This window comes from Scyliorhinus torazame, chromosome 11 (genome assembly GCF_047496885.1).
Source record: "Scyliorhinus torazame isolate Kashiwa2021f chromosome 11, sScyTor2.1, whole genome shotgun sequence".
Lineage (NCBI taxonomy): Eukaryota > Metazoa > Chordata > Chondrichthyes > Carcharhiniformes > Scyliorhinidae > Scyliorhinus > Scyliorhinus torazame.
Window position 1 is genome coordinate 80,543,317 of NC_092717.1, and position 21,455 is coordinate 80,564,771.

At 45.2% G+C, this 21,455-nt stretch overlaps 1 protein-coding gene across 2 annotated transcripts in view; it reads left to right on the forward strand.

Annotated features, from left to right (window-relative positions):
• csmd3b (CUB and Sushi multiple domains 3b) overlaps positions 1 to 21,455 on the forward strand; it is a 2,718,576-nt gene that overhangs the window by 2,285,749 nt on the left and 411,372 nt on the right. The window lies entirely within an intron of this gene.

Here is a 21,455-nt window from a genome sequence, read left to right on the forward strand (position 1 = left end):
ACCAACTGATGACCCACACCAATTCCATGAATTCCAATTTTAAGCTGTCTTCAGAGACAGTGGTTATTGTGATATTTCAATCATGTCTTCGAACGAAAAGAGATGCAACAGTCGGATGAGGCATAAAAAGGACTATATGTTGGGGGCCTGAAAGAGCAGGAGTGTCAAGTCCCACGAGGAAAATTTGGGCCTGCACTCTTTCAGTCTTCACGACCCTGCCCCGCTTCAAGAGGTCAAGCCTAAAACCTGTCACCCGCTTCCCCTCCCCAAAACACCTTGCGGCCACCCCCGCAAATTATCCACATGTTGAGGACTGTATCTTTAGTCTGTGACAGTGAACTTCTGTCACCCACTGTTGTGCTTCTGCCCAACAACCAGCTTTTGCCTTCCATCAGTGTTAGCCTGGAGATTCAATTTGTGCAGATGGGGCCCGGTAGTGTAGCGGGATACCCTTTTACCTCCACTCCCGTGGGCTTCTACCAGGCTTGGCACCCCGTCGTCCAAGCCCCACCACTGCCCGGGTGTTCCTATCTCTCACCGGTGGATTCGCTATCACCTGTGCCTGCTTCACCTGAGCAGCGCCCCCAAGAGAGAGAGGAAAGGAAAACCTCTGCCCACCTGTACCTGGCAGCCTTTCCTGAGTGAGTGGGTTCGAATCGCCCAGGGATTTCCCTCAGTTCTCGACACCGGATTTATGGTAAGGAGTATTTTAATAGAGTGACTTGGCTAGAGCTCGTTGGTGAGGGATTGAAGGAATTGAGACAGACTCCAATTCCAAAATTCAAACACATATATTTATTAATTGCCAAGATCAACCACCACCAAATACAGAAAACACACAATTATCTTATAGTTTAATGACTATTACTATGGAAGGAATACTATCGCAGCACAACGTAAAACTTACATACACAATTTTAGCAATCTTTTAAAAGGACAAAATAGGAGCATGCACCCCCTTTCCCCAAAGCCTCAACCACTATACTAGTCCCGGGAGCTTAGCAAGCTGCTGCGGGATACCTACAATCCAAGGCTGATGTTGTGGGAGCAGAGAGTTCAGCACGAGCAGAAGATCCTAAGAGATCGAATGGCCGTTTGACCACCCTTTTTATAGTCCAAAATCCAAGTTTTTTCGCTCCAGTCCAGCTTCTTTTGTGTGAGCATGTCAGTTAGCATTTCAAAGTTCCCGCAGGTCTCGCCCCTTCTCCTGATAGGTCCAGGTAGCTAGCTCCCGTCTCCGGGCAGTTTCCCTCCAGGGTAAACTGCTTCCTGCCCGCTCCAGTGTCCTGGGAGATCGCAGTCTTCCACACCTCGTTAAGAAGATGGGATTTTCGAGTCTGCCATTCGCTCGAGATTGCTGCCATTATGCCCTGATTATGCTGATGGGTTTTTCAGCTCCGATGGAGACAAGGTCATTATCATATGTAAGGAGTTCTTACCAACACATTGTTTCTTGGCTGGGGGAGTTTCAGGGCTATTAGTATTTCCATTGTGTCCTTTGCTGATCCAATTAGTGCTGTCTGTCTACTGATGAGTTGTAAGTCCTGGGGGGGGGGGGGGGGGGGTTGCTGCAAACATTCCTTTCACACTCACAGACAGCCCTGCAAGCCAAGCTTGCTGGGAAAAACTTGGCCAAGAAAGGTGTCCATTTTACAGTTTCTGAGGTTAAAGTCCGGTTTCGCAGTTCAAGGGGACCAGGAGTTGCCCGAGATTCTTACAGTAGTTAAAATGGCCCATGCTTCACACTTCAAGATCAGGACAACTTGTGGTTCACTTCAGTTCTTATCTATCTGACCTCGTCCAGGATTAAAATTATGATTTGGTGACAATTGCATCTGATTTGACATTGGTCATGGGTGTATTGTCTTCTGCAAAAAGCTAAAGCAAGATTATTTTGCTTAACTGTTATTATAAACTCTTGTCAGCTCAGTGAACTTTCGGCTCAGAGAGAAACATTTTAAATGGTGAAATAATCACCGAGTTATAGTTGATCTGTGCACATGTGCAAGTGTCTCAGTTGTACAATCTTAGTCTGCTTGAGTAAGCTGAAAATATAATTTTGCTGTAATGCACATTGAATATAAAACTAAGGATGTTATGCTTATTGTTATATAGGGCATTGGCGAGACAACATCTCAAATACTGTGTGCAGTTTTGGCCTCTTCAATTAAGGAAGGATGTAAATTCATTGGAGGTGGTTCAGAGGAAGTTTACGAGATTGATATCTGGACTGAGTGGTTTGTCTTATGAGGAAAGGTTAGACAGACTGGGCTTGTTCCACCGAAGTTTAGAAGAGTGAGGGGTGACTTGGTTGAAGTATGTAAGATTTTGAATGGTAATGACACGGTAGAATTTGAAAGGATGTTTCCTCTTGTGAATGAGTCCAGAACTAATTTAAAATTTGGGTTCGCCCTTAAGAGGACAGAGATGAGGAGAATTTTGTTCTCTCGGAGGGTTGAGAAACTTTGGAACTCTCTGCCTCAGAAGGTGGCGGAAACAAGGTCACTGAATATTTTTAAGGCAGAAGTAGATAGATTCTTATTAGGTAAGGGAACCAAATGTTATCAGGAGTAGATGGGAATGTGGAACTCAAAATGCAAACAAATCAGTAATGATCTTATTGATTGGTGGAGAATACGCGAGGGGCCAAATGGTCTAATTCTGGACCTATTTTGTATGATTGTGTACGTTCTGCAGCAGAATGCTGTGCTTATGCCTGGAAAAGCTAATCGCAAACACATCTTGTTGAATGCAATAATGCCTATCATAACTGCAACTCTGCACTCAATATCCCTCCCTGGCATCTTGTCCTTGCAAACATCACTCCATCACATACCTGTTGGCTGGCAAACACCCACAAGATGATTGAAACTATCCATATTGTAACTTACTTCTCCATGCCAACCTGTTCCATTCACCTACTGCCTACCTTCCATTTTGGCACCCCTATGGAGCACACTTAATGAGCAAGATGTGCCAGCAGACATCTTCTGGATCAAGGAATGGGAAACACAGAAAGTCGCTAACAAGTTCCTTGTGACAAACCCTATCTGTCGACCAGCATGCCCAAGCTACCATGACGATAATGGTCCTTGCTAAATAGGTTCAGGCCTAGTGAGGGCCCTTGTGCAGCCAACCTCGACTGCTGGGGTCTCAGTACTGTGGAAGGGCACAAACAATGTTGCACATGACCAAGAGTGTTTCCTCTACTGACTAAGTGGCAGATCACCTTAAAGTCAGCAAATGATGAGGCTATTTCTTGGCTTTAGGGACTTGCAGTCAAAAAATAAATAAAATGTGTGGGGAAAAGGGAATCAAAAATGAACGACACGACCACATGTATTTTATTAAGGATTAGAATTATACTGGCTTTTTTAGGGCACACAACTGTAAACTAAATGAGTATTTGTGGTTTAGACCCTTCCCTTATTAATTAAAAAAAAACATAATTGCATTAATTATCACTAAAATGTTATGTTTTGACAATGTTAGTTGTCGTTTGAAGGAGTAGCCAGGTTGTTTATTGTTTCGAATTGTTGCTGGTTATAATTTTTGATCATCTGTTTCAAACCAGCTGAAGTTAGTTTTGGTTTGATCATGCACTTTCAATCATAACACAACACTTTGATCTGCAATATAATCCTGGAAATTAACAATTGTGTTAGCGGCTGCAGAAAAAGACAAGCTAATTTTTTGGATGTTCAAGCCTTTACCCCAGATTAGATCTGCACCAAAATATTGAAGCCTACTTCATCTCTTAAGATACTGACAGATCCAGGGCAGCATGGTGGTACAGTGGATAGCACTGCTGCCTCATGGCGCCGAGGTCCCAGGTTCGATCCCGGTTCTGGGTCACTGTCAAAATTACGGAAACATCAAAAAAAATTACAAAGTTACAAAAGATTTAGCCCATCATACAACTGATGAGGGATTGAGTTCAAAATGAAAGTGGCTCCTATACATCTTTAAATTTTATTTTCAAATGTTTCCAATTAAGGGGCAAGCGTGTGGAGTTTGCACATTAATAACAAAAATATTCGCTTATTGTCACAAGTAGGCGTCAATGAAGTTACTGTGAAAAGCCCCTAGTCGCCACATTCCGGCGCCTGTTCGGGGAGGCTGGTCAGGGGATTGAACCCGCGTTGCTAGCATTGTTCTGCATTACAAGCCCACTGTGCTAAAGCAACCCCATTCTCCTAGTGTTTGCATGGTTTCGCCCCCACAACTCAAAGATGTGTAGGCTAGGTGGATTGGTCATGCTAAATTGCCCCTTAATTGGAAAAAATGAATTGGGTACTCCAAATGTACAAAAAAAAAGATACTGACAGATCTACTGTGCATTTTAGGTTCTTTAATGACCATGATTAAAACCCACCTCTTTGCCAAGCCTTTTATCATTCTCTTGGCTCACATTCATTTTCTCTCATGCCCCTGTGAATAATCTTGGGATGATATCCTCTGCTAAACGAGTTAGGTGAATGTATGTAGTTGTTCATTGGCTGACATATATATTACGTTACTGCAAATTAGAAATACAACTATATCGATGTGAAGTATTAGTTTCTGACGCAAGTTATCGTCAAACAAACCAAAAATCTTAGTATAGGAGCCACTTGGGTGGCACAGTAGTGCAGTGGTTAGCACTGCTACCTCACGGCGCTGAGGTCTTGGGTTCGATCCCGGAACCTTGTCACTGTCCATGTGGAATTTGCACATTCTTCTCGTGTCTCACCCCACAACCCAAAGATCTGCAGGGTAGGTGGATTGCCACACTAAATTGCCCCTTAATTGGAAAAATTTGAAAAAAAATTTCAAAGAGGTATAGGAGCCACTTTCATTTTGAACTCAATCCCACATCAGTTGTATGATGGGCCAAATCTTTTGTAACTTTTTTATTTTTTTTCGATGTTTCAGTAATTTTGACACAACAGTGTTGTTGCTTCAGTCATTGTTTTACTTCAACACGAAATCCCAGTAGCCTTAATTAGGTGTCAAGTCACAGAACGAGTAGCTGTCCTCATTTTGATTTGGCTTCACTGAGGCCTATCAAGCGTATGAAGTAAAGTTGCCATAGTCCCAGATGACCATAGGCTGCTTTCCACTTTGAGGGAGAGAGCTGGCTGGTGGTGATTTAACCTGAGGATCACCACACCTCAGGCAAAGGACAAGTTGAGAAGGCAGGGCCTTCGTGAATAACCTCAGCTGGTCTGGGGATTGAACTCGCGCTGTTGGCCTCGCTCTGCATCACAAACGAGCTGACTAGCCAGCTGAGCTAAGCCTGCCCACTATCAAGCATCAAGCATGGAGATGTAAATTGGAAGATCATTGTTAGCCCATTAGAAAAATTCAAAGTGATGCAAAGCCCCAGTATCTAATAAGTATCACCTTGTTACCTTGGGCGAGATATACCGGCCTTTCACACCACATGATATTCCAGTCCCACGCTGGCCCAAGGGTTTCCTGGTGACAAGGGGTGCAGTCAACAGGAAACTCCGTTGACAACGGTGGGGCTGGTAGATCCCGCTGGTGGGCTGCCGTAGCCGCCGTAAAATAGCGGCGTGTTGGTGAGTAAATCCCATCCCATTGTGCTATCTAAAATCTTTTTAACTGCACACGTTTCATCTATCAGTTTTGTAAATAATTAAGTCATCCATGCTCGCCGCTGCAACACTCCAGTTTCTTTCAGTTGTTCTCACGCCTCTCCCAGTGTTGCTCTCAGAATAGCTGCTAAATGGAATGTTTTGACTAAGACTTGAATTGTTTGTCCTATTCTGCTGAGAAGAACCTCATTTCCCCATCATCTCCCAAGAAAATGTTCAACTAAGGTCAGAAACAAGTGTATAAATGTACAATTTTCACCACTATTTAGATATATTTAAGCTGTTTCATTCAGATAGTCCTGACAGGCTGCCAAATCAGAAGAAATCATACTTGCATTAGATTGAACCTGTTGGGGAACAAAGCACTCCATAGAGAATTAATTATTTTCATGCCATGATTGCAGCTAAGTTGAGAATGCGGAAGCCATTCTGCACAAAGCAAGGTGTCAGAAGCAGTAATGCTGAGTGTAGTCTTTTGTTGTTGGTGTTGGTTGAGGGAGGGATTGACCAGAATACTTTTTAAAAACATAATTAAATACTAAAATACTACTTCAACAGCATCTTCTTTCAAAGTTTTAATGGAGGGTGGCATTGGAGTGCCTGTCTAGATCATGCACTGTTGATGTGGAATTTGAACCCCACACATCTTTAGATCTAGCAGTATGAGTAGAGCACAAGTGGTTTTGAAATTAATTTGTGTGGAATCAACTCAGTCAGTGGTGGCAAAAATTAAATTCAACATGAGCCGGTAGCCTATGAATTGTGTTTATTTACTGGGTTTTATTATTTACTGCTAAATACTGTTTTCTGAAATTTCTGAAATTATACAGTTCCATTTGATGACCCTTCTGAGTCAAAATGTACTCAATTAGTGAGATAGTTTTCTACTAATTGCCAATCTGTTATGCAAGTTTGGTTCTAACATAATTATCACCCAGATAATTACATTATGATTGATAGCTGAAGAAAGCAACTTAGGTTTGCAGCTCTAGCTGAAGATTAGATTTTCTATTCCGCATCTAATGATTAGAGTTTGAAGTTGTCCAAAGATTCACTGAAGCTGAAGCAGTTTTTCTCTATAATAAAATATACTTTGATTACGTGGATTTGACATAGTACACAATTGCTGTTATGAATCCTGTAAATTGCTGTAGTCACTTCATATTGTCCAATTTGCTGCACATTGCCACAATTTTGCAGAACCAAATCCCAGAGGCAGAGAAGACACTGGCCTTTATGCAGTAACAATTCATTCACATCAATAAATACTTCATTTTTCTGTGATGTACTAAAGTCCACACAATATAAATACAGGAACAATGCAAAACCAAGGGCGCGACTCTCCAAAAAGATTTCTAAGTGTAGTAGCGAACGAATATTGCCGCGAGCTTCCCGCCGCTCGGCCCAGCGAGGCCGGCAACACTATTCAACCTTAATTGGCCCACTTGACGAGGCCTCATGAGCTTCTCGCCGCAAATGAAGGCTCACCAGCTGATACGCCAGGACCCTGCTCACCAGCCCCTTGCTAACAAGTTTGAGCAGCACTTAAGCAGCACTTGCTCAGCCAACCCCAGCCAGCTTGCAGCAATGGTGCCGAGGAGACCAGCCCCAAGGTTCGGGAACACTGACCTGGGGAGGCTGCTACACTCAGTGAAGGCCAGGAGGGATGACCTATTCCCCTAAAGGTCCAGGAGGGATAGCCATTGGGCATGCTGCCTGGGACGAGATGGCAGCAGCTGTAAGTGCGACCAGGAGGACTGGCCTCCAGTGCAGGAAGAAGGTCAATGACCTACATTGGGCAGCATGAGTGAGTAGACACCATAGAACCCCCCCTCCCACCTCAGGAGCATCCACACCCCCTCCCCTTTCAACCTCCCCCCCCCCCCCCAACTCCTCCTCCACACACCCCTCCCACCACTTTGAATCACAAGTGTGGCTAACGATGCCCTCTTTTCCTTAGGAAAAGCGTTTACACAACCATCAGGAGAGGGTCCAGTTTGCTGGAGGGGTGCCAGGCCTAAGTATCCTCACCACCTTTGAGGAGCATATCCTGGAGATGACCAGTGTGACCGAGGACAGAGCGGTCACCCATGCGGAGGCTGGGGGACGCCGCAGAGGTGAGGAACCACTGGGCTCCACCCAAAGGACCTTTCAAATGTGAGTTGCTATTGACTTACTGATTGACCCATTCCTTCCACTGACCACATGGCCATTCTCTGCAGGCCCATCCCAGGCGGCACCCTCTCCAGTCTCCTAGGAGACCACCTTGGATGAGAACTGTGAGGGTGTCACCGTATTAGTCACGGCACAGCCACCATCCGCACCCTCCACCAGCACAGATACACGCACCTCAATGGGAAATGTTAGTGGTCAGGCTTCTGGGGCACAATCTGATGAGCACCCTATTGCTGTTGATGTACATCAGGTGGAGGCAGCAACCCCCGGCGAGACAGCATTCAGAGGGCTGCTGGGACCCAGCCTGATGCTGAGCCTGTGGAACAGGGTTACCTGGAGCTGATGCAGAAATTAGGGAGCACCTGGGACATTGAGAGGGAGATGTCTGTGACACTCCAGCAGGTCCATAGCCGCTTGGAGGCGTCTCAGAGGCTATGGGCGCAGGAGATGTCACCGGCAATTCGTGGCTCCGAGGCCAACACTGTTAAGGTGGCAACCACAGTTGAGAACCTGGTGCACAATGTCAGCACCATTAGTGAAGGTGCCCAAAGTGTTGCGTAATCAGTGATGGCCATGGCTGAGCATCTCGACAGAGTGCCCTCTAAGGGATAGAGGATTCTGAGGAGCAACTGTCTTCATTCGGAGTGCAAGTCACACATTTACCTTTTATGCAGTTTCTCATATCCATACATTACTGAGACCTGGTATGTTGTCTTTTTTGCAATTTTCAGGTGTTTTAAGAATGATTAAGTAGAGGTTAGTTCTGTTTTCAAGTCAGGTTCCATGATCAATTGCCAAGGATAGAATTTTACCATCTCCCGCCAATTGCTTTAAAGCAGGGAGCTATTAAAATAAAATCTGTGGCCTGCTCCCCGCTTGCATGTCTGCCCTGGACCTGTCTTCCATTTTACGAGGGAAGCGTTCAGACATCAGCACTGCCCCTCTTTCAATCTATGAGGTCCTTAAGAGGCCAATACTTAATTGCATTATTCTATCCCTACCACTCTTTTCCCACGGTAGGGGGAGGCCACTCAGGTGGTAACCACACGGTTTTAACTGCGCGGGCTGCTGTCGGGCAAGGGGGAGGATCTCCTTTGAACATCCCTTGTGTCTATTTGAGGAAGCTCCTCCAGAAGCTACATCCACATTTACCTTTCCCCTGCTACCTATCAGACCCAGCCCCCCCAACACCTCACCCGCCTCGGTGGGGCCTGGTAGCCAGACCCTGCTGATACCCTGGACATGCCTTTAGCCCGGCCTCTGTTAGCTCCTCTTCAGGATCTGTAGCCCCAGCAGTGGCCACAGTGAGCCTGGAATAGAGAGCTGCTGGCCATCCGATTGGTTGGCAGCTCTGTAAGGCAGGACTTCCTCCACAGAGAGAGAGGTAGAGTGTTAAATTGCTGTGAGGCAGTAGATAGCTTTGGACTGAATTTTTCTTTGGTTGGCAGAACAGAAAACCCTGTCAACTGCAAATCCTGCCTTAAGTTACCTTCAGGTTAATTTATCTGTATTGTTCCCATAAAAGATTTAATTTACCAGCTCAATGACAAAAATAGATTTGTTGTTCATGAACTTTCTTTGCTGCGCCATATTAGTTTACTTGGACTCAGAACATCTCTCCTATGAACTCTTAATTTTATTGTTCATCCATCAGGTTTAAAAAAAATAAAAGCCATGAAATACAAGTATCCCCTGTTTAAAATGTCCTTAGAGTACATCAAGAGAGGGCAGCACGGTAGCACACTGGTTAGCACTGTTGCATCACAGCCCCAGGGTAACAGGTTTGAGTCCTGGCTTGGGCCACTGTCTGTGCAGAGTCTGCACGTTCTCCCCGTGACTGTGTGGGTTTCCTCCGGGTGCTCCGGTTTCCTCCCACAATCCAAAGATGTGCAGGTTAGGTGGATTGGCGATGCTAAATTGCCCTTAGTGACCAAAAAGGTTAGATGGGGTTACCGGGTTGCGGGGATAGGGTGGAGGTGTGGGCTTAAGTGGGGTGCTCTTTCCAAGGGCGAGTGCAGACCCGGTGGGCTGAATGGCCTCCTGCTGCACTGTAAATTCTATGATTCTATGATTCATTTGCAGCGTGATTTGTAAATAATGGAACTTAACCAAGGGGAGGCGCTGGTGCAGTGATATTGTCACTGGACCATTAATCCAGAAACCCAGGGTAATGCATTGGGTTCACCATGGCAGACGTTGAAATTTGAATTCCATAAAAAATCTGGAAGAAAAGTTTAATGATGACCAGTCTAATAATGAAATCACTGTCGATTGTTATTAAAAACCCATCTAGTTCGCTAATGTCCTTTAGGAAAGGAGATCTGCCACCTTACCTGGCCTACATGTGACTCCAGATCCACAGCAACGTGCTTGACTCTGAAATGCCGTCTGAAATGGCCTAGAAAATCACTCAGGTTAGGGAAAATAAGGACTGGGCAACAAATGCTGGCCCAGTCAAAGAAGCTCGCATCCCCTGAACGAATTTTTAAAAGTAGCACTGCCCTCATTTTCATTCTAATGAACATGTACCAAGAATTGCACTATAATCATGTAATAGTGCAGCTGTTTTTCTTTAAATACTGCCACTTCACTCACCGCTTTTCCACATCTCCTCCTTCCTTCCTGCGTGCCACCTCCCCAGACCCTCTTGCTCCTTCCCTCTTGATCCTTCCCTCTTGATCCTTCCCTCTCCTGACCACCCATTCTGTCCTGTTCGTTACCTCTCGTGACTGCCTCGCTCCCTCCTGCTCACTGTTACCCTTGCTGCTTTCTACACGCTGCCTCATTTGCTGGTGCTTTCCTGAGCCCTTGTTCAAAGTGTGAAGGAGTGAGCGCAGGGGTCAGCTAAGGGGCGGTCAGAGGGTGGGAGCAAGAGGGCTGGGAGAGGCGTAGTACAAGGGAGGGAGTGAGAGTGTGGGGAGAGGGGCAACAGCAGGAAGGTGTGAGGGGGCTGGGAGAAGAAGATTGATGAGTGGGAGCGAACAATGGTTTTGGGAAAGGGAAGCAGCAAGAGGGAGGGAGGAAATCATGAGTATGAGATAATCATAAGAGTAATAAAAGTTAGTAAGGGTAGTAAGTTAGTAAAAGTATTAAGTAGAAAGTAGAATTTAGGTGCAAGACAGCAGATAGGATTTTGAACAAAGAATAGTTGTACTGACCATTCAAAGTTCTTTACAGCTTAAAAACAATACATTTTTTGATCTTCTGTGACATGTCTAAGGACAAAGAAAAAAATATTTATTTTCTAATTTGTGTTTTTGTTTTTACCCTTTTTTGTTTTGATTCCGATGACAAAATAAAGAAAAATAACCAAATTTACCAAATGTTTCCCTCAAACAAAAGAATTACTGGACACAATTTCACTTATTATAACTTCAACCTTTTCTGAATTCTACAGAGTCCGTCTAAATAGAACAGAAATTAGCAGGCAAATCACGGTCAGTGTAAACTATGAATTATACATGGAATAACAAATACAACAAAGACTATCTCATGGAGTTAGTGGGCAGTCCCCTCACTTGTATGGCCCTAGTTTCAGTCATATAGTTCTCCCAAGCCGAATTCCATTCCCTCTCCGACAATGACTTAGCCAATTTTTCACAGGCAGCAACTTCCATGTAACTAGGCTCTATGATGCACTTCTTTCTGGGACCTGCTCGACTCTCAACATCCCATTGGTTATAGTACTGTGGATCCAGCAGAACTTTCCATACCGTCACACTGTATGGTCAATTCTGCGCAGACAGGTGTTCTGGTTTTCTGCATTGCTGCTGCTGGTCCGAAATTCAGACTGCATTGCTTTTTTGCCTTGGCCTCAGGAATTATTGCTGCTGGTTATGTCTCATTAAAACAAAATCCACTGTTGTGAATTCCTCTGTTTTTGGATTCTGGCAAGCAAAATCTAAAGACTTCACATGAGGACAGAGGAAACATCATCAATCAAGTCCTGCCATATTGCTGCTTCAGGCACGGGCGAAGCATAATTTTGCTCTCACTATCAAGTCTCCGTTGCAGTGAGAGTTAGTGGGGATAGGTCTACTAGGCTTGATACTATGATCTTTCTCTACCATTAGTGAGGTTCAGTACTGGGAAAAGTGTCAAGCAAATTTACCTCTAGAATGCTCAACCTTCCTTTTAAAACTATGCTTATTATTGGATTGAAAGGAAATTAATTTTCCCTGGCGTTTTTACGCTCACCAGCAGAACTTTGGCGGAAGAACAATGGCAGGGTAGGAACAGGCAATTTAGGTCCTTGAGCCTATTTCATCATTCAGTCAGGTCACTGTTTGTCCATATCACAGTTCCACCTAGGTAAGGTAAAGTCACCATAGTCCCAAATGACCAGAGGCTGCTTTTGCCTTTGAGGGGGAGAGAAAACTGGTGGTGATTTAACCTGAGGATCACCACACCTCAGGCTAGGGGCAAGGTTGAGTAGGCTGGCAGGGGACCAGTTTAAAACATCCCATTTGTACTTTTCAGACAGTAAGTTGGCTAGACAGCTGGTTGGTGATGCAGAACGAGGCCAACAGTGTGGATAGTTCCATCTACTTATCTTGGCTCTATATCATTCAGTAGCCTCTCAACAAAAATCTACACATCCTTGTTTTGAAATTTTCAAATGACTTGGCCTCAACAACCTTTTGGGAGGACATTTTCTTTTCAGATTTCCGCTACCATTTTTGGTGAGAAATGCTTACTGATACGTCCCTGAATGGCCCAAGGTCTAAATTTATGGTTATACTTACTTATTTTGGACTACTCTCACTCTCACCCCACCCCACCCCTCTCCTCCAGGGAAAATAGTTCATATCTATTTCATCTTAAACACCCAAATTGGATTATCTCTTCATCTCTGTACGCAAGGGAATCCTGCTTCACTATTTAAAACATCCCATTTGTACTTTTCAGAAAGTATTTGTACTTTTCAGAAAGTAAGTTGAGGCTTAATTTTCATGGAATCCCTGCAGTGCAGAAGAAGGCCATTTGGCCCATTGAGCCTGCACCAGCCCCCCGAAAGAGTACCCTACCTATCCCTGTAACCCACCTAACCTGTAGAAACTAAGGGGCAATTTAGCATGTCAAATCCACGTAACCTGCACATCTTTTAGATGATAGGAGGAAACCAGAGCACCTGGAGGAAACCCATGGGGAGAATGTGCACACACCAAACAGTCATCTGAGGTGGGAATCAAACCCAGGCCCCTGGCATTGTGAGACAGCAGGGCTAACCACTGTGCCACAGTGCCAGATATAGGACTGAAGTTCTTTGCTTGTAAATATGTTTATAATAAGGTGTGCCATCTCTTTTCACAAGCTATAATTTTAAATTGTCTTGCAGGAAGCATTTGAGTTGTGCAGTGATAAAGAAAACCATGACCCAAATCTTTTCGTCTCCAGATTGAAGAGACATGCCAGGATGCTGTGGAGTTCCTGATGCGTGACCCATATGGGAAATTCCCAGGATGTTTAAACTTCCGATGGGTAATTCCTCTTCTCCCGGGGCCCATCGTGAATGTCTCTGACTCTGAGCTGGAGTCTTGAGACTTCAGACTGATCCATGGTACTTACCTGCATAGTTACCCAGGAAATGTTAGACAGATGACCGTCGTGGTAACATTAGGTTAACTCCGCAATTGACCCCCAATCACCCTCCCTCCCGCTTACTGGACCACCCCTCCTCTCTGACCCACTACTAACCCCGCAACATAATTAACCACCCTGCTCTGACACAGCTCCACCCCAGGCTACACACTGACATGACTGCCCCCTCTACTGAACCCAATTATCAGTCCTTCCTGACCCGTCTATCTTCCCCGAATCTGACAATTCCTCCCACAACTTAACCACCCATCTGATCCTAGCCAAATAACCCCAGACCAACCCAACTAAACTAAACCCTTAACTGGACTAACTAACCCCCAACCTGACAGCTCAATTGACCTGACTAACCTTCAACCTGACCCACCCCACCCCCACAAATATTGTCCATCAAATGGAAAGATGAGCATTCTGATGACTGCAGCGTTTTAGAGTAATGGAGATGGAATACTTTCAAATTATTGCCTATGAGTGTCAACTCCACAGCACAAAATTATGTGCCGTATGATGGAGATTGATGTTATGTTAGCAATCTCATTCGTAGTTGGATACCTAGTGGAGGATAGGGGAAGAAAATGATACAATCATTTCTGAGGGTGCCGTATAGAACTACCTTTACTCCGCATCTAACCTGTGCTAGACCTGATCTTGTGTACTGTCACTGGGTTCAAAACGTTGGAAAATCTCCCATTTCCTAAAGTTTGCCTCATCGTACCGAAGACAAATAGCCAACCCTTTTCTTTTACTCTGGGCCAAACTTTTGTTTTTAATTTTTTTTCACTGAGTTTGATGTACAGTCTCCGCAATTCTGGAGTGTACAAATTTGACAGGCTTCTTTTAACCTTTCAAAAATGAATTTGTTTTGTGTCACTTGTGTTACTTTATAGTGGGCCATTCATACAGCAAATTGCCTGCACATTGTTACTACATCGTAAAATCTCCTCACATTGTCAGTGTGCGGTGTTGCTGCCAAATTCAGATTTTTCTCAGTTTTCATCCCATGGCTTACAAAATGAGCTTTTGACAGATACCTTTCAAGTCATGTCGACTATTTTTTGAGCTTCCCTCATTTGTTTTTTGAAAATAAGTCACGTATTATTCTTTATTTTCTGTTGATGCCATGTTGCTTTATGCTGCTCTATAAATGGAACATATTTTGGTCAATTTAATGAATCTATTCGGTGACTTTTGTTGCTCCTGAATTCATTCCAAGCTGGCAGCAAGAGCATTATTTACTATTTGCTGTATTTCAGGTTATTGCCGCTCAGTGCCTTGTTCAGCTGCTTCACTATTATCATTTTCTCTGTGTGTTTTGCCACAGAATAAAGCTGATCCCTGTGGGTTGCAGCAGCTCACTAACCTGTGTCTGTTCTCCAATCATATATTTACTGTATACTGGGCTAAACTTTACCCATATCCTGTGTAGCAATTGCATACTGCTCCATTCAAACTGGCTTATTTCAGCTTTTGATGTGTTGTTCATTCAATTGTCCTATCACCATCAAATTAGTTGTTTTTCTTAATTATATAAATACGGAAGAAATAATTGAGGCCTGAGATCCATTTGTTAAACGTTATCCATATTGGAGCTATTTTAATGTGTGTCATCTGGATGGCGCATTAAATAATATTACTCTCATCACAGATCTACATTTAAATCCAGCCAAAACCTTCGATGAAATTCTGCTGCCTCTGACGGATAAGGGTTGTGTGTGCAACATTGCCATTAGGCAGTATGTATTTCTGGCACTGTTTGCATTGCTTGCTCAAAAACGTACTGACTCATAGGCAAATTAAATCACTCTTAAGCTGTTTCATTATCCATTGTGCGTTATCTCATCTGTAAATCCCAATGTTTCAGCACCTACACAGAAGAGATAACCCACAAAAGGATTATAGAGTTATTTCATTGGTCACCAGGGCTTCTTTGCACAAACATGAGTTGGCAAGTGCAATGCTAATACACCCACAGGGTGCTAATAACCAGACCAACACTCAACTTTATGTTTATTATTATCTTTTGTAGAGATAGAAAATACACTAGGCTAGAGGTTAAGTAGCGCGTTTGTTTGAGTGTATGGTCTCGATTCGTTACCCGTGTTCATCTGCTCAAATCGGGGTTGGCACATGCAAACTGTGCTGTGGGCAGCACGGTAGCAGAATGGTTAGCACAGTTGCTTCACAGCTCCAGGATCCCAGGTTCTATTCCCAGCTTGGGTCACTGTCTGTGCAGAGTCTGCACGTGCTCCCCGTGTCAGCGTGGGTTTCCTCCGGGTGGTCCGGTTTCCTCCCACAGTCGAAAGATGTGCGGGTTAGGTGGATTGGCCATGTTAAATTGCCCTTAGGTTAGGTGGGGTTACTGGTTTACGAGGATAGGGTGGAGGTGAGGGCTGAAGTTGGGTGCTCTTTCCAAGAGCTGTAAATTCTATGATCTAAGTTACCTCTACCCACCTCAACTAAATATTTGTGCTGTTAGCAGTGTTGGACATGCACCAGCTATCTGTTCCTGAACACTTCTGCTGAGCTCTGCACACAGCAGCAATTTTGCCAATGGTGTGCTTCAGGCAGCCTGATCATTACATCTGAAAAGAAAGTTGCACAAAATGATTGCTCCAATGAAAGTTATTGAACACCAGAGGGATCCATGGTGATTAATGTGTCACCGGAGGCAGTAGTGGTGCAGGTAGGAAGGAGAAACAATATTGTAGTCCTGCACAGGACCAGGAGACCCTCGAGGATCCCTTTCTGATTGAACTAGGAGCAAGTGGCCAGGGAAGTCAATTCCCAGAATTTGGACGTGAGGACCTAGCAGTGGCAACACAAAGCGGTCTAATGCCCTTGTGAGTGGTCAAAGTCAGTGAATCCATCTTCATAAGACCTGACCTGTTTGTCATACCTTCAACTTGTTATGTTGCTCAATGTACCACTCCCTTCACTTACCCAGCATCATTCAGGGCACACGCCTGACATTCTTGAACTCACCAACACTGTTAACCTCACATGCACCTCGCACTGCTTCTACATTGGCCCAATTAATCAGCTCTGTCATCACCCAGAACACCACAATGCAGTCATTGACATTCTTCTGCCTCTCTTTCAGGATATTGTGGCACATAGTAGAAAGGGCAGATGAGAATAGACAGGAACCAGCATCTACTGAGCTTTACGGTGGGGGTGGTTCTCTGCAGTGGGATCAACAGCAATGGGACCCATAGCTTCCAATATTACTGGAAACATTGAGGATTACCACATGTTTACGCCATACACCCCAATCAGCTCCGAGCTTTTTGGCGTGATGAGCACGATATTGGTGGTGTGACTGTGGATCTCTTTTTTCTCCATCATCATCCTACTTCACTCACATTAACCTTCCCCTTCTGAGTTCCTGCTTTCGGACACCACAAAACTGCTGCCTGACCATGCATAGAAACCCCAAAAGGGGGATAAAAAGCAACATAACAGTAGAGATGTAGCGGCCACATAAATAATCTGCCATTTACAGCCGCCAGCTCTGATATGGGCACTGCACATACCTTGGATGCTTATATCCAAGATTGGAAATGTCATCAACTGCGATAAAGATCGTCTTAAACTTCAAAAGGACTTAGACATGTTGGTGCATTTGACAGACAAGTGGCAGATGAAGGTCAATGTAGAGTGGTATGAAGCTCAGGTGGCAGGGTAGCACAATGGTTAGATCAGTTGCTTCACAGTGCCAGGGTCCCAGGTTCGATTCTCAGCTTGGGTCACTGTCTGTGCGGAGTCTGCACGTTCTCCCTGTGTCTGCGTGTTTCCTCCGGGTGCTCCAGTTTCCTTCCACAAGTCCCGAAAGACAATCTGTTGGATAATTTGGACATTCTGAATTCTCCCTCAGGGTACCCGAACAGGTGCCGGAGTGTGGCGATTTAGGCTTTTCACAGTGACTTCATTGCAGTGTTAATGTAAGCCTAGTTGTGACAATAATAAAGATTATTATTTTTATTGTTAGCAGAAAGAATATGATGTATATTATGAACTAAAGGGAAAAACTCTAATGGAGCTGCAGGAACAGAGGGATCTTAATGTATATCTACATACGTCATTGAGATGGCAGGGCATGTTGAGAGTGCAGTAAATAAAGTGTATAGTATCTTAGGCTTTATTATTCGGGCCATTGAGTACAAGACTAATGCGATCACGTTGATCTTGGATAAGACGCCAGTTAGGCTTCATCTGGACTATAGCACACAGTTTGTGGTGCCATACTTCAGGAAAGATGTGAAGACATTGGAGAAAGTACAATGGAGATTCACAAGAATGATTCCAGGAATAAAGATAGATTGGAGAAGTCGGGACTGCTTTTCTTGGAATAAAGAAGGTCGAAAGGAGGCTTGAGAGAGTTATTCAAGATCCTGAGTGTTATGGAAAGGGTAAATAGTGATGAACTGTTCCCACTCATGAGCATCAAAAACTGGAGGGCACAAAGTAAAAATAAATGGCAAAAGCAGTAAAATTGATGCGAGGAAATGTTTTTTCACTCTGAGAGTGGTTGGACTCTTCTGAGAGGGTGGTGGAGGCAAGTTGATCGATATATTCAAATGGGTACCTGAAAAAAGAAGATGCAAGGTTATGGAGATAATGCTGGAGATTGGGACTAGGTAGAGTGCTCTTTCAGAGAGCCAGTGATGACTCAATGGGCCAAATGGCTATTCCCTGCCCTATAAAGACTCTGTATAAAGTTGGGATTGAGATGTGGTGAGTAATCCAGGCACATGCCAGGCGACGGGAAAAGGATGATTAGTTTAGTAATTTCAGGAAGCCAGCAGTAAGAGATCAGAGGCTTATTTAACTGTAGACAAAATTCTTCTCAAGGCAGCAGTTCGTTCCCAGTACTGCCCTTGTTGGGAGGACTAACCACACCAGGCCCCTCTTTGGGCCAGCTTTTATGTTCATTCGTAACGTGCTCCAGGTGGGTGCCCTCCGCCCGCTATGTGGGAAGCTCATACTCCACGAGTCCTAAGGGAGATCAACAATGGTTTTCCCATGCTCCTCATGGGGGTTAGAACACCGTTCTCCCCAAAGTCCGAAAGTCCCCCTTAAGCCACCAATGGTGGGGGGTCTTCTGTGCAGCCTTGTTCGCAGCTGTGCTTCCGTCTGAGGCAGCTCTGGGTTGGGCGGAGTGTATTGGATTGGCGTTTCCTAGCCAACCTCTGAAGAGTTATTGCTAGGACCTCAGTTCGGACATGATGTCATTCAATGGTACTTACACTTTGGCGTCTTACTCTGATCCGGAGTCATCCTCCTCCTGCTGGACCAGGCATTGTGACCCGGACGGCTGGGTCCCCAGGCTGAAGGGAGGTTCCTGGCGCAGAGGAGAAGCCAATATTGCTGGTTGGGCATCACGGAGTTAGGGTTCCCGCTTCTTCAGGTGGTCCAAGTGCTTACTTTGAACTTTCCCTTGCACCTGGACTTTATTCAAGACCAGAACCATTCTCTTCAGTACTACACCCGGGAGTCACAGTGCCCCATCACCAGAACAAAGGGCAAAGACTGCTTCGTTGGAGTGAAATTGCCACCTGCCACCTTCCAGTTGTGGTGCCTCTTCTGCGTCCTGTGCTGCACCTCCACGCTCCTGCTGAGACTCCGAAACATGAGGCTCAACCGAGTTCTAATTCGTCAACCCATCAATAGTTCCACAGGGGTGATTCCCATCATCACACGTGGCATCGTACGGTAATTAAAAAGGAACTGCGCCAGCTGCGGGTCAATAGAACCAGTGGATTATTTTTTTTATGCCTCTTTTGAAGGTCTGGACTGCCCTTACGGCCAGGCCATTAGAGGAGGGGTGATATGGGGTGGTTCGAATGCTGCTCCATTTCGTAAATGCGGCAAATCTTAGCTAGTGAACGGCATTCCATTATCCGTTACCAGGACCTCAAGGAACCCCTGGGTACTAAATATGCCCCAGAACTTTTCTAACATGGGACCTCGGTGCCAAAAGGCAGCTGTGCTAACCACTGTGCCATCGTGCTGCTACTGTATCCATAAAGTTGAGAGTCGCAGACACCTCATCAGCAATTCATGCGGATGTGCCACTCACGGAATGTGTGATGGTCCACAATGGCGATGGCAGCGATAGATATGGCAGTGCCAGTGTCCATTTCCATTATCACGAGGTGACCATTGACCTGTAATGTGACCCAGATCGTTGCTATCTTCATGAGCCATGATACAGTTCAGCTGCATTAAACAGTCCTCCTGATGCAGGGTGCCCTGTGAAAGGCCCTGGTTCACGGTGATTCGACGGCTACCTGCACCAGAATTGGCAGCTATAACCATCACCACTTCTCCGACCACACATTTGGCAATGTGGCCAGCTCTCCCCTTTATCCTCGGGGGAGGTATCCCACCAGTCAACAGTAACTCCAGAGATCAAGACCCGGCTGAGGAATCGCCTCTAAGGCGGCCCTTTTGGAGGATGTCTGGACAGACGGGCACTGCCCCGTGATGCAGAGTGAGTTTGAAATGAAGAGTGGGCCAAACTATAGATGCCATCGTCCATTAGCTCCTGCACCCCTTTCTACATGTGCCTTCAGGATAGCTAAAGCTTAATGGCCCATTTCAAATCCAAGGTCGGCTCTGCCAACAGCTTCTTCTGAGTAGCGTTGTTTATGCCACACACTGGCCTATCTCTCAACATTTCTGAGAGGGAGGGCCAAAACCCGCAATGTTTAACTAGACGTCTCAGGCAGGTCAAGAAGTCAGTGACTGATTCACCTGGTGACCACACTGCTTAAATCTATTCTGTTGCATAATTATGTAAGGCTTGGGGTGATCGTGTTCCGAAATCAAAACAACCAGCTCATCAATGGATTTGGAGTCCAGTGCAGTCAGACTCTTTATGATACCAAATATCTGGGCCCCCCAGGCGGTCAGGAGGAGAACTTTCTGAAGGTCTTCCTCCAAAACCCTGTTCACCTGGAAGAAAGGCCTCATGAGTTCCACGTACCAGTTCCAGTCTTCCAGGCCTGCATCAAAAGCTTCCAAGTTCCCAAATAGTAGCATTCTGAACTGTTACAAACCTACATCCTGGGATAACACATTTTCGGCAGCCATGCAGATCCACGAGCGAGTCTGGAGTTCCCTTTTTCCCTCATCACCAGTTTAGTGACATGAGGAAGAAAGCAGTAGGAGAACACAGGTTTATTTAACGAGATACAAAATTCAAGGTAGCATCTCGCTTACAGTACAATCCTTGCTGGAAGAGTTAACCACACCAGGCCCTGCTTTGGGCCGGCTTTTATGTTTGTTTGTAATGAGCTCCACCTGGGTGGCCTCTGTCCCCTATCTGGAAAGCTCGTACTGCACAAGTGCTTTACGGAAATCAACAATGTTTCCCATGGTCCTCGTGGGGGTTATAACAAATAGTTTTCAACTCACCGGAGAATGACGTGGGAAACAAGTGTGGTTGCAGAGGACTCCCATCAGTACCTTGATTGGGTGGCACATGGGAGAGTGCTGAATGGTATACACACTGAGATTTTGAGTGCATTAGCTTTTCTGCCAGACTACCTCTTGTCACGATCAACTTGCAACCTTTGTGTGGACAGGTCACCTCATCTGCACCCCCACACTACCTGTGAAGGATGTGGGGATAGTCACTGGCAAATGTAAGAATTTATTAAAATGCTTCAGAAAATATCCTGGAGTAGTTTTAGTCGTATAGCTGTTGGAAAGGTTCCAGAGAATGACCACATTTAGTCATAGAATCATAGAATCCCTACGAGGCCATCTGGACCATCGAGTCTGCACCAACCCTCCGAAAGAGCACTGTACCTAGACTCACTCCCCCACAACTTAACCTGCACATTTCTGGACACGAAGGGGCAATTTAGCATGGACAACACACCTAACCTGCACATTTTTGGACTGTGGGAGGAAACCGGAGCACCCAGAGGAAACCCACGCAGACACAGGGAGAAAATGCAAACCCCACACAGTCACCCAAGGCCGGAATTGAACCTTGGTCCCTGATGCTGTGAGGCAGCAGTGCTAGCCACCATGCACCGTACCACCCACAGGGTGCTCGGTCCTTTAAGTGAC